Source organism: Muscardinus avellanarius, assembly GCF_963383645.1.
Source record: "Muscardinus avellanarius genome assembly, chromosome: 12".
NCBI lineage: Eukaryota > Metazoa > Chordata > Mammalia > Rodentia > Gliridae > Muscardinus > Muscardinus avellanarius.
Window position 1 is genome coordinate 28,698,537 of NC_137798.1, and position 13,826 is coordinate 28,712,362.

The 13,826-nt window shown below is 45.1% G+C and overlaps 1 protein-coding gene across 1 annotated transcript in view; it reads right to left on the reverse strand.

Annotated features, from left to right (window-relative positions):
• SLC7A7 (solute carrier family 7 member 7) overlaps positions 1–13,826 on the reverse strand; it is a gene marked incomplete at both ends in the record, with an annotated part of 46,254 nt that overhangs the window by 7,699 nt on the left and 24,729 nt on the right. The gene's annotated exons all lie outside the window — the stretch shown is intronic.

Genomic DNA, 13,826 nt, shown 5'->3' on the forward strand with positions numbered 1-13,826 from the left:
AACCAGTAAGACCCTGTTTCCAAATAAGAAATAAAATTGGGCTGGGGGTGTAGCTTGGAGGTAGAATGCCTCTGGATTTAATCCCTAGTTTAAAAAAGATTTCTGCATAGCCAGGCATGGTGGTGGCGCACTGTTTTTTGTTTGTTTGTTTTTGTTGTTGTTGTTTTTGTTGTTGTTGTTGTTGTTGTTGTTTTGTGTGTGTGTGTGTGTGTGTGTGTGTGTGTGTGTGTGTGTGTGTGGTACTGGGGTTCCTGGAAACCCTTCTACCTCCAGGCTACAACTCCCAGACCTATTTTATACTTTTATTTGGAAACACGGTCTTTTAAGCCAGTGAGGCTGGCTTCGAACCTGTGGGATCCTCCTGTCTCCGCCTCCCAAGCACAGGGATTACAAGTGTGCACCACCACGCCCAGCCTAGGGTGGCACACTCTTGAAATCCCAGCATTTGGAAGGCTGAGACAGGAGGGTTGCGATTTGAGGAACACCTCAGCTATTTAGTGAAGCCGGTTGCAACTCAGTGAGACCCTGTTTCAAAATAAAGAATAAATCACTGAAGAGAAGAACAAAGAAAGAAAAAAAAAGGAAGATAGAAAGAAGGAAGGAAAGAAAGAAGGAAAGTAAAAAGAAAGACTAAAAAATAGGGCTGGGGGTGTAGCTTGAAGGTAGAATGCCCCTGGGTTCCATCCCTAGTACCACAAAAAAAAAAAAAAAAGATTTCTGCAAAGCTGTGCATGGTGTCACATGCTTATAATCCCAGCATTTGGGAGACTGAGACAAGAGGATGATGGTTCATGGACAGCCTCAGCTACTTAGTCCCTTTGCAACTCAGTGAGACTCTGTTTCAAAATAAAGAATAAAAAAATAGGGCTAGGGGAGTAGCTCGGATGTACAATGCCCCTGGGTTCTATCCCCAGTACCACAAAAATAAATAAATAAATAAATAAATAAATAAATAAATAGGGCTGGGGTATAGCTTGGAGATGTCCCTGGGTTCCATCCCCAGTACCACAATAAATAAATAAATTAATTAATTAATTAATTTCTGCAAACTGGGTGTGCTACATGCCTGTAATCCCAGTACTTGGAAGGCTGACACAAGAAGATCACAGGTTCAAGGACAGCCTCAGCAACCTAGCAAGACCCTATTCCCAAACAAAAAAAATAAAAGGACTGGGGAGTGAGCTCAAAGGTATAAGTCCCCTGGGTTCTATCCCCAGTACAGAAAGAAGGAAAGAAAGAAAAGAAAGAAAGAAAGAAAGGAAGAAAGAAAGAATCCTGCATCTAAGAGAGGTTCCTGTAGAATGGGGACAAGGCACTTTTCCTGACTGGACAATGCAGGTGTGTGTGTGTGTGTGTGTGTGTGTGTGTGTGTGTGTGTGTGTGTTACTGGGGATTGAGTTCCGGGGAATTCTACCTCCAAGCTATACCCCCAGCCCTATTTGAATTCTTTATTTTTAAACAGTGTCTCACTAAGTTGTGGAGGGCCTCACTAAGTAACCAGGCTGGTGCTGTGATCCTCCTGCATCAGCCTCCCAAGTACTGTGATTACAAGCGTGCACCACCGCACCCGGCTGACAATGCAGAATTAAGAGCCATAAACATTTATGAGCTTCAGTAAAGTTTATAGATCATCCTTCAAGAGCCAGGGTTTTTTGTTGTTTTGTTTTTGGGTTTGGGGGGGGCATTTTTGTTGTTTTTGTTTTTTGTGGTACTAGGGATTGAACCCAGGGGCATTCTACCTCTAAGCTACACCTCTAGCCCTATTTTTTATTCTTTATTTTGTAACAGGGTCTCACTAAGTTTCAAAGGGCCTAAGTAGCTGAGGCTGGCAGTGAACCTGCCATCCTCCTGAATCAGCCTCCCAAGTAGTGAGATTACAAGCACAAACCACCATACCCAGCTAAGCCAGGATTTTTATTAACTAGGATCTCCACAAGGCCTAAAGTTCTTTTAATTTTACCAAGTGTTATATCTATATGCTATATAAATATTTTCTAAGAAAAGAATTCATAGCTTTCATCAGAATCTCAGAGGCTCTGAGAGTATAGTTCAATGGTACAGTACATGCTTAACATGCACAAGATCCTGGGTTCAATGCCCAGCACCAAAAAATAATAATAACCTTAGAGAAATATACCAACCTCCCAGCACCCACTCCCAAAAAAAGTTACAATATACTACTTTTTTTTGGGGGGTGGGGCAGTACTGGGGATAGAACCCAGGGACATTCTACCTCCAAGCTACACCCCCAGCCCTATTTTGTATTCTTTATTTTAAAACAGGCTCTCATTGAGTTGCAAAGGGCCTCACTAAGTAACTGAGGCTGGCTTTGAACCTGTGCAATTCTCCTGTCTCAGCCTCCCAAATGCTGGGATTACAAGCGTGCACCACCACGCCCGGCTATACTACTTTATTTTATTGATACTGGTATTGAGACCAAGGGCATATTACCTTCAAGCTACACTCCCGTCTCTTTTTATTTTCAAACACTTTCTCACTAAACTGCCAAAGCTGGCCTTGAACCTTCAACGCTGCAGTCTCAGTCTCTCAAGTACTGGGATTATAGTACTGGGCCACTGCAACCCACTTTTTGTTTGTTTTAGTTTGTTGTTGTTTTTTGGCACAGAGGATTGAACCCAGGGGCATTCTACCTCTGAGCTCCACCCCCAGCCCTATTTTTTATTCTTTATTTTGAAACAGGGTCCCATTAAGTTGCTAAAAGCCTAAGTAGCTGAGGCTGGCCGCAAACCTGCAATCCTTCTGTCTCTGCCTCCCAAGTACTGGGATTACAAATATGCACCATCACACCTGGCTTATTTATTATTTTGAGACAGAGTCTCAGTAAGTTACTGAGGGCCTTGCCAAATTGCTGAGGCTGGCCTCGAACCTGTGGTCCTCCTGTCTCAGCCTTCCAAATACTGGTATTACAGACATGTGCCACCTACTACAGTAGTACTGTAAAGAAAAATTCAAAAAAGTAGGTCCAGGCCCACTGTGAGGCTGAGAAGCCCCAGGATGCAGTGGGGAAGAAAGAAGGAACAGCTGTGCAGTTCCTCAGATGCCTCTTGGATCCCCTGGCGTGTCTTAGGCAGGAGAGCGCATCTGTGCACCTTCCCTTTGGTGACACAGTGACTCACTTCCCTTCCCAGCTCAGCAACTGAACAGGACAGAAGTACTTAATTCTTTTATTTTTTGGGGGGAGGTATTGGGGGTGGAACCCAGGGGCTTTCTACTGGGCTATACTCCCAGACCTATTTTTATATTTTATTTGGAAACAGGGTTTCACTAAGTTACTGAGAGCCTCACCAAGTAGCTGAGGCTGGCTTCGAACCCGTGCGACCCTCCTGTCTCAGCCTCCCGAGCGCGAGGGATGACAAGCGTGCGCCACCACGCCCGGCAGAAGTGCTTAATTCTTTCTTTTTTTTAACAATTTTTTTTATTGAACATAAATACTATACATTTAAACTATATTTGTTGCCCTCTCCCCACCGCCCCCATTTTCCCTTCCCCCCTCCCACCTCAGCCAAGCACAGAAGGAGAAGGTACATATGTTTCCTCTAATATGCCCAAACTAGGAAACACAGAGGATACCAGTGGGACTCCAGATAATGGAGGGGAAATATCAGCAAAGCTCGAATGGAAAGATAGGAGAGGAGGAAGGCTGATCTTGATTGATGAGGGTCTACATCTGAACATGTGTAAAATTATGAAGAAGTGCTTAATTCTAAAGCCTTCTCCCAGGGGCTCCAGGGGCAAGGTCGCCTCTCCCCACTTGGCCAGTGGAGATGGAGAGCCCAGTGCCGTGTTTGTGCGCCTCACACCACCAAGAGCCAGAACCACCGAGTCCTGGCAGCGATGGGCCTCATGTCCTCGCCCTCCTGTTTTGTGTCCTGACCTCATACATCTGGCCCAGAGGCTACTTCATTCCGAGAAGGACGACAAACTGGCCTCTCAGAACAGCTGCTCACCCACCACCCCGTCGCCTTCCCCTGCATCCCCCTCCTGCTCACTGCCCCAACGTCCTGCTCTTCCTGAGGAGGGCCATTCCTGTCCCACTCAAACACTGCTGTTCTGCCTAGTAAACAAGACAATAAACAACCAAGCCTTATCACAGGGCTGGGCAAGAATGTACCCATCATTCCAGGCCACCCCCGGCTCCGTTAATGATTAGACACAGTGTACAGTCTCCACAGGTATCCCACAAACGACCAAAGTGCCTGTATCTTACCCTCCACAATCTGCCATATCTGCTGATCCTCCTCAGCCAGCCAGCCAGCCCTTCCTTCCCCTTGGACTTTCACCTGCCATTCCACAGCTCCTAAGGCCCTTCTCCCCGTCCTGCAACCTCTGCTCTTACCTTCAAGCTCTGCTGCGGGCTTAAACAAGACACAAGCCAGGGTTCCCATTAGAAACGCCAAGCACAAGCGATACTCCTGTACACTCAGAGATGTGAGCCATACAAACTCCTGCTAGGCCTGCAGGGTCCCCACAAATCACACCACCAACTGGAAGAGACACAGGGGACGACTGCTACGCACAGCGGAGTCTGCAGCCTGTGTGCCACAAGGTTCTCCGCTTCAGAGACGTGTGCAGGGAAAAGTAGTAAGAGTAACCTTTACCACAGCATCATCCACCATGAGAACGCGTTGACTGTTCATGTGTTAGTCCCTGCTGCTTCTCTACTTCCATATCCCTCCATCTGCATCTTTCCTCCTAACTCCAACATCTGCCTTCTTCCACTTCTGAGCTTCATCTCTTTCTGAGCCACAGACAAGCTTTATTTCTTTATTTCTCTTGTCCTGATCTGTTCTTGGTAGTTAGGACAGGAGGCTCACTTTGAATGGGGGAGGAAGTCCACAGAAAGAGATCAGGTAGTGTTAGGAATATAATTCAATGGTAGAGTCACTTGCCTAGCACATGCAAGGCTGTGGGTTCATCCCCAGCACTGAAGAAAACTCAAGTAGGAGAGGAAAGGAAGAAAAAAAAGAAAAGAAAAGAAAAGAAAAGAAAAGAAAAGAAAAGAAAAGAAAAGAAAAAGAAAGCCAGCCAGTCGTGGAGCAAAGGGAACTGCCCGAAGAGAGCTAGTCTTCACCTTCCCCGGGGCCCAGCTTCCTCCAGGCCTCCTGGCCCTGGGAGCAGGAAATGGGCATGGGAGGCAGCAGTGCTGACTGGGCTCTTTGTCCCCACCCGGACACAGCTGACTGGAGGCCTCAGAGCCCAGCCAAGTGCTCTACAAGTGAGCCAAACTTCCCACTTCAGGATCAGTGACAGGAGGGGACCAGACCATTGGGTTAGAATAATACAGAGGCAAGCTGAGCATGGTGGCGCACACTTGTAATCCTAGTGTTTGGGAGGCTGAGACAGGAGGATCACAGTTTTTGGACAGCCTCAGCTACTTAGTGAGGCCCTTTGCAACTCAGTGAGACCCTGTTTCAAAATAAAGAATAAAAAGTAGGGCTGGGGGTATAGCTCAGAGATAGAATGTCCCTGGGTTTCACCCCCAGTACCACAAAAAAGAAGGAGGAGGAGGAGGAGGAGGAGGAGGAGGAGGAGGAGGAGGAGGAGGAGGAGGAGGAATACAGAGGCAGCAGCAAGTTAATCTCAAGGACGGGATGTCCTACCCTTCTTTCTATCTTTGGGGTAATTCAATCCCCACCCAACACTGAGCCAAGTCCATAGGAGGCTGGCCTAAAATCACCCTTAACCCTTGACCTAAGGGAGCTCCCTTCCAGGTTCAGTCCCAGATGAAGAGGAAGCTGGAAGATGGCACTTCTAAGGCATCTAAAGAGGTGCTCCTTAACACCCTCAACCCGGCCTACACGGGATCCCCTGCAGTGGGAGTGGGAGGCTAGTTCTGGCACTAGGACCCAGTGTCAGCTCTAGAACTAGAATCCAGATCACAGGTTGATCCAAAAAGGAACAATGCCCGGATGATGCCACCAAGGTTTAGATACTCAAACTAAACAGTCCCTGAGAAAGAACATTAAACCTACAATCCTCCCAGCACCATTAGTTTTAAATATGTAACAGCAAAACACACAAAACTTAGGCTGCTATTTTATCCATTTTCTGCTTCAAATTCCCAGGGACTATAAAACTTCAGTACTTTATTAGACAACTTGCTCTATTTTTAAGGAGAGCTATAACTCTTCTTTCCACTCAGCCAAATGCTTCATCTCCACAACTTCTACCCAGTAGTCCTAGACCTCTCTGGGACTGCACAAAATTAAAAACAAAACAAACAACAAAAAAACCCTCTTCCACACAATAGCCCTTCTTAGCATTTAAGACTGTAGCTCAGAAGTAAAATGCCTCTAGGTTCAATCCCTAGTATGAAAGAAGAAAGAAAGAAGAAAGAAAGAGAGAAAGAAAGAAAGAAAGAAAGAAAGAAAGAAAGAAAGAAAGAAAGAAAGAAAGAAAGAAAGAAAGAAGAAAGAGAGAGGGAGAAGATATTCTGTCCACCTGAGTCTTCTATTCTTCTTTTAGTCTAAAAACCCAGTTTCTTTAACCCACGTTCACCATTCCCAGACTCCTCTGCACTTACTTTACGCTGTCAGTGTCACCCTGGAAGCACAAGAAGCCACACAGGTCACTGCAGGCATTGCCACTGACAGTGGAGTCTCAGTCTGAACTCACACTACAACTCGTTTTTCCCCCCATCTCAAACCAAAGATCTCTTCTTCCTTTCCCACCTTCTTTCTGGACCTGTAAAAGGTGTTATTTTAAAATCTTAGATAAAGCCGGGCATGGTGGCACATGCTTGTAATCCCAGTGTTTGGCAGGCTGAGACAGGAGGATTGCACAGGTACAAAGCCAGTCTCAGCTACTTAGTGAGGCTCTCAGCAACTTAGTCAGACCCTGTTTCCAAATAAAGTACAAAATAGGTCTGGGAATACAGCCCAGAGGTAGAAAAGCCCCTGGGTTTTACCCCCAGTACCACCAAATTTAAAAAAATATATATATGATATAGACCAGGCTTGGTGGCACACACTTGTAATGCCAGTACTTGGGAGGCTGAGATAGGAGGATCACAGGTTCACAGACAGCCTCAGCTACTTAACAAGACCTCTACAACTTCGTGAAACCCTGTTACAAAATAAAGAATAAAAACAGGGCTGGGGGGGTGTAGCTCAAAGGTAGAATGCCCCTGAGTTCGATCCCCAATAATGCAAAATTAATTAATTAATTAATTAAGGAAAATTTTTAAAATTCCAGATATAGAACTTTATACTTATTATTATCTTTTTTTTTCTTTGTGGATGGAACTCAGGGGAATTCTATCTCCGAGCTATAACCCCAGCCCTACTTTTTATTCTTTATTTGGAAACAAGGTCTCACTAAGTTGCAGAGGGTCTCATGAAGTAACTGAGGCTGTCTTCTAGAAATCTGCGACCCTCCTGTCTCAGCCTCCCATGTACTGGGATTACAAGTGTGCGCCACCACACCCGGCTCCCCAGCAATTTTAATTTTTTGTTTCTGTGGTATGTTTTTTAATGCAGTTGTCTAGGGATTAAACCCAGGGACATTCTACACCCCAACCATTCATGTATGTATGTATGTATGTATGTATGTATGTATGTATGATGTAGTACTAGGGATTGAACCAAGGGGCATTCTACCTCCAAGCTTACCCTAAACCCTATTTTATTTGGAACAGGGTCTCACTAAGTTGCTGAGGTTGTCCTTGAACCTGAAGTCCTCCTGTCTCAGCCTCCCAAGTACCAAGATTACAAATGTGCACCACCATACCCAGTTTATTTTTTGTTTTGAAACAGGGTCTCTCTAGGTTGCTAAGAGTCTCACTATCCTCATATTTGCAATCCTCCTGTTTCAGCCTCCACAGTATTAAGATTACAGGCAGGCACCTCCACACCCTGCTCTATTACATGTTTTAAAACTGGGTCTCACTACATTGCTGGGGCTGTTCCCCAACCTGCGATTCTCCTGTCTGAGCCTTCCAAATACTAGGATTATAGGTATGCACTGCCATACCTAAATTATTCTTGATTATTCTTGGTAACTTATTAATTCCTCTGAGTTTTTATGCATCCTTCTCACCTACAGAAAATAGAGTTTCCCCCTTGATTTTATTAGTTCAAACCCCTTCTCCTCTCTCTCTCTCTCTCTCTCTCTCTCTCTCTCTCTCTCTCTCTCTCTCTCTCTTCATCTCTCTCTCTCTCTCTCATCTGTGTGTGTGTGTGTGTGTGTGTGTGTGTGTGAGTTTGCACGTGCTCGAGTTAGTTACTGGGGATTGAACTTATAGCTATTCTACCTAAAGCTATACCCCTAGCCCTTTTTTATTTTTGTTCTAAAACAGGGTCTAGGTTGCTGAGACTCTCACTAAATTACAGCTCAGGCTGGTCTTAAACCTGTTATGCCCCTGTCTCAGCTTCTCAAGTAGTGGGATTACAAGTGTGTGCCACCATGACTTGATTTTTTTCTTTTTTGCAAGAATGGGAATTGAACCCAGGCCCTCATGAGTGCTATACAAATGTTTTACAACTGAGCTACGCCCTCCGCATTTTTACTTTTTGTTTGTTTTTTGTTTTTGTTTTTGTTTTTGTTTTTGTTTTTGGTGGTACTGGGGGTGGAACGCAGAGGCTTTCCACCTTCGGGCTATACTCCCAGACTCATTTTATATTTTATTTGGAAACAGGGTCTCACTAAGTTACTGAGAGCCTCACTTAGTAGCTGAGGCTGGCTTCAAACCTGCGCAATCCTCCTGTCTCAGCCTCCCAAGCGCGAGGATAACAAGTGTGCGCCACCACGTCCGGCTTTACATTTTTATTTAGAGACAAGATCTTACTAAATCGCCAGACTGACCTCATACCTGTGATCGTCCTGCCTTAGCCTCCCAAATAGGTGGGATTATAGGCGAGCACCAACATGCCTAGCCCCTACCCCTTAAATTTTGTGAAATCTGCAATTTGGGTTATCATCCCCAAATGTTGACTAGACCCAGGTGTGGTGGGCCATGCCTGTAATCTCAGTGCTAGAGAAGCTGAGACAGGAGGATCTCAGGTTTGAGGCCAGCATCAGCAATTTAGCAAGACCCTATTTAAAAATAAAATAGTGCTATGGCTGTGGCTCTGAGACAGAATCCCATGGGTTCAATCCCCAGTACCAAAAAAAAAAAAAAAGAAAAAGTTGACCAGGGTCAGCAGAGTCCCAGTCTGCAGCTGCAGAGTTCAGCATTTCCTCCTGTTGTCATTATTCCGCAACATTATTCAATCAAGAATCTACCAGGGCTGGAGAAGGAGCTCAGCGGCAGAGCACCTGCCTAGCACGGTCCAGACCCAGGGCTTGGATCCTAGCGCTACGTACCCACAATACAAAGGGGGGGCTACCAAATTATACTTTTATCTGTTCTATAGTTTCACTTTGTCAACAAGATTTTTTTGTTTTTGTTTTTGCAATACAGGGGATGGAACCCAGGGACATTGTACCTCTGAGCTACACCCCCAGGCCTATTTTTTTTTTGGGGGGGGTAGACAGGGTCTCACTGAGTTGCAAAGAGCCACCCTAAGTAGCTGAGGCTGTCCGAGAACCGCGATCCTCTGGTCTCAGCCTCCCGAATTCTGGGATTACAAAGGTGCGCCACCACGCCTGGTTTTTTAAAAGAACTTTTCTCTACCACGGTACTTGGGAGGCTGAGACAGGAGGATTGCAAGTTCGCTAGCAGCCTCAGCAACTTAGTGAGCCCCTGTTTTAAAGTCAAAAACAAAGTAGGGCTGGGGGTGTAGCTCACAGGTAGAATACCCCTGAGTTCAAATTTCAATACCAAATAAATAAATAAATATAAAAGAATGTCTCTAGCTAGGCATGGTGGTACATGCCTGTAATCCCTGTACTTGGGAGGTTGAGAGAGGAAGATAGCAGGTTCATGGCCAACCTCAGCAATTTAGCAAGGTCCTCTGCAATTTAGTGAAACCCTGTTCAAAAAATTAAAAAAAAAAAAAAGATGGCGTATGGCACACACTTGTTATCCCAGTACTTGGGAGGCTCAGAGAGGATTATAAATTCATGACCAGCCTCAGCAATTTAGTGAGGTCCTCCACAATTTAGCAAGACCCTGCTTCAAAATAAAAAAATAAAAATTGGTCTGGGGATATAGCCCAGAGGCAAAATACCCCTGGGTTCAATCCCCAATAACAGACACACACACACACACACACACACACACACACACACACACACACAGAATACCTCTGAAATCAATCTCTCTCTCTCTGCTCTAATAATCTCATGATACTATCAAGTGATTCAAGTTGTATTAGTACACAATTACACTAGAATGTTCAAAACAACACCCTTGTAATAGCCAAAAAGCAAAAACAACAAACAGTGGAACACTAAACAGCAGTGAGTGTGGAGCACCGTGGCACACTTGTAATCTCAGTACCAGGGAGGATGAGATCAAAGGATCTCAGGTTCAAGAGCAGCCTCAGCAACTTAGCAAGACCCTGGTTCAAAATAAAAAATACACGCTTGGAATCCCCGCGCTTGGGAGGCTGAGACAGGAGGATCGCACAGGTTCAAAGCCAGCCTCAGCTACTGAGTGAGGCTCTCAGCAACTTAGTGAGACTTTGTTTCCAAATAAAGTACAAAATAGGGCTGCGAGTGTAGCCCAGAGGTAGAAATCCCCTGAGTTCCACCCCCAGTACCACACACAAAAAAATAAATTAAATATAGGGCAGGGGTGTAGCTTGGAGGTCAAATGCCTCTGGGTTCCATCCCCAGACCCGCAAAAAAAAAGTAGTAAATTCTGGTTGGGCACAATGGCACATGCCTGTAATCTCAGTACTTTGGAGGTTGAGACAGGAGGACTGCATGTTGGAGGACAGCCTCAGTAAGTAGTAAGACTTATCAACTTAGTTAGACCATTTCAAAATAAAAATACAATAGGGCAAGGGTGTATCTCAGAGGTAGAATGGCCCTCAGTTCAATCCCTAGCAACACACATACACACACACACACACACACACACACACACACACACACGAACAATAGAAAGAAAAGAAAAATACCTCTTTTTCTTCTGATCTGATATTATACCACTTCTACTTCTTTCTGGTTTGATCCTGTCCTGTTCTCTCCAGGCTTCTTCACTGAGGATGGGATTTATTCTGATACACTTTTACAATGGGAGACCTTCAGAAAAATGTCCTAAGCAGAACACAAGAGCCACGCAGCAGCACGTTCAGCCCACCAATGTGAGCAGATAGGTGAACAGAGGCTGGATGTCTTTCTCCCCTCTAAGCCAAGGGTCACATCTCTTTAGTGACAAAGACAAGATTTCTTCTTGTTTAGGTATCAGAAGAAACCTAACTTCAGTCAGAGAACTGGATGTGATACTATGTGGCACTATTCATTACATTTGTTAAGAAATAAAGAGAAAGTAAAACCCTTTGTCAGGGCTGGGTGTGGTGGCGCACGCTTGTAATCCCCGCGCTTGGGAGGCAGAGACAGGAGGATCGGGCAGGTTCGAAGCCAGCCTCGCGCGCTGGCTTAGGAGACCCTGTTTCCACATAAAAAAGTATAAAAAAAGGTCTGGGAGTGTAGCCCGTGGGAGTGTAGCTGGAGGTAGAAGGCTTCCAGGAACCCCAGTACCACCAAAAAAACAAAAAATAAAAAAATAAAGAGAAAGTAAAGCCCTTTGTCAGTATCTTTCTTACCCCCCCCCCTTTCCTTTTGGTACTGAGGATTTAACCAGTGCATTTGAGCTCTACTCCCAGCCTTTTTATGTTGAAACCGGGTCTTACCCAGTTACTTAAGAGTCTTGCCTGCACTGGGGCTGTCTGGAATCTACATAATCCTCCTATCTCAGCCTTCCCCAAGTACTGGGATTACAGGTGTGAATCGCCATACCCAGGTTTTGTTTTGTTTATGTATACTGGAAGCCGGGCCTGGTGGCGCATGCTTATAATTCCAGTACTTGGAAGGCTGAGACAGGAGGATTGCAGGTTTGCAGCCAGGTCCAGCTAATTAGTGAGGCCCGCTGCAACTTAGTAAGACCCTATTTCAAAATAAATAATAAAAATAAGATTGAAAGCCGGGTGTGGTGGTGCACACTTGTAATCCCTGCGCTTGGGAGGCAGAGACAGGAGGATCGCGCTGGTTCGGAGACAGCTTCCCTGGCTTAAGAGACCCTGTTTCCACATAAAAATGTAAAAAAATAGGTCTGGGAGTGTAACCCGTGAGAGTGTTTCTCGGAGGTAAAAGGGCTTCCAGGAACCCCAGTACCACCAAATAATAATAATAATAATAATAATAATGATGATGATGATGATGATATTTAGCGTGTAGCTCAAAGGTAGAATGCCCCTGGGTTTAATCCCAAGTACAAATAAAAGTGTGCCACCATGCCCAGCTCCTTTATTCTTCTTGCTATGCAACAAGCTGATAGCCTCCCAAATACTCAGTCTTCTTTTTTTCTTTGCACTTTTCTCCTTACCTCTAAAATTCTGGTTTAAAACCTTACTAAGAGCAAGTCCTGATACCCAGCATGGTGGCATGCGCCTGTGATCCCAGTACATAGGAGACTGAAATAGGAGGATCGCAGGTCTGAGGTCAGCCTCAGCTACTTAGTGAGGCCCTCCACAATTTAGTGAGACCCTGTTTCAAAAAGAAGAATAAAAAATAGGGCTGAGAGTGTAGCTCAGAGGTAGAATGCCCCTGGGTTTAATTCCCAGTGCTGCAAATAAATAAAATAAAATAGGGCTAAGGTTGTAGCTCAGAGGTAGAATGTTCCTGGGTTCAATCCCCAGTACTATCCCCAACCCCACGCACACTCGAAATGACAGAGAAATGAAAATTCCACCTGAAATTCAGTTTGCTTCCTTGAACTCCAACATTAGAGTGACAGATCTCAAACGTCTTCTGTGACGTCATCCATCCCACGGCCATCAACTAAAAGCACCCCGTGGGCTTAATTGCTGTGAGCAAGCTCTCTGTCACATGTTGCTCAGAAAAGCACAGCTCTACATTTGGCTGGGTCTATGTATAGTTAGAGACATGCTATTTAGGGAGAGCAGCCCAGGTATGCTCAGGCCTGCTGATACCCGGAGGCTGCCACATCACCTTCCACCTCTGTTTTCTGAGAAGGCACAGACTGAGTTCTCTGGAAGATCCACTTATCTGTTCCCTAAGCAAACACAAACATTTCAAGTTTCGCCGGAAGTGGTAGCACACACCTGTAATCCCAGTACTTGGAAGGCTGACACAGGAGAATCACAGGTTCAAAGACAGCCTCAGCAACGTGGTGAGACTCTATTTCAACCGAAAAAATAAAATAGGGCTGGGGGTGTAGTTCAGAGGTAGAATATCCTTGAATTCAACCCGTAGCACCACAAAAATAAATAAATAGAGGCCGGGCGTGGTGTTGCACACTTGTAATCCCAGTACATAGGAGGCTGAGACGTGAGGATTGCGCAGGTTCAAAGCCAGCCTCAGCTACTTAGTGAGGCTCTTAGCAACTTAGTGAGACCCTGTTTCCAAACAAATATAAAGTAGGTCTGGGAGTGTAGCCCGGAGGTAGAAAGCCCCTGTGTTCCATCCCCCGTACCCAATAAATAAATAAATAAATAAATAAATAAATAAAATAGGGTTAGGGGTTATAACTCAGTGGTAAAACACCCCTGAATTCAATCCCTGGTACAAAAAAAAATTATACACATACACACACACACACACACACACACACACACACTAACACATACACATACACTTTTTTGTGCATGGTACTAGGGACAGTCTATCTCCGAGCTACACTCCCAGCCCTATTTTTTATTCTTTATTTTGATACAGGGTCTCACTAAGTTGAAGTG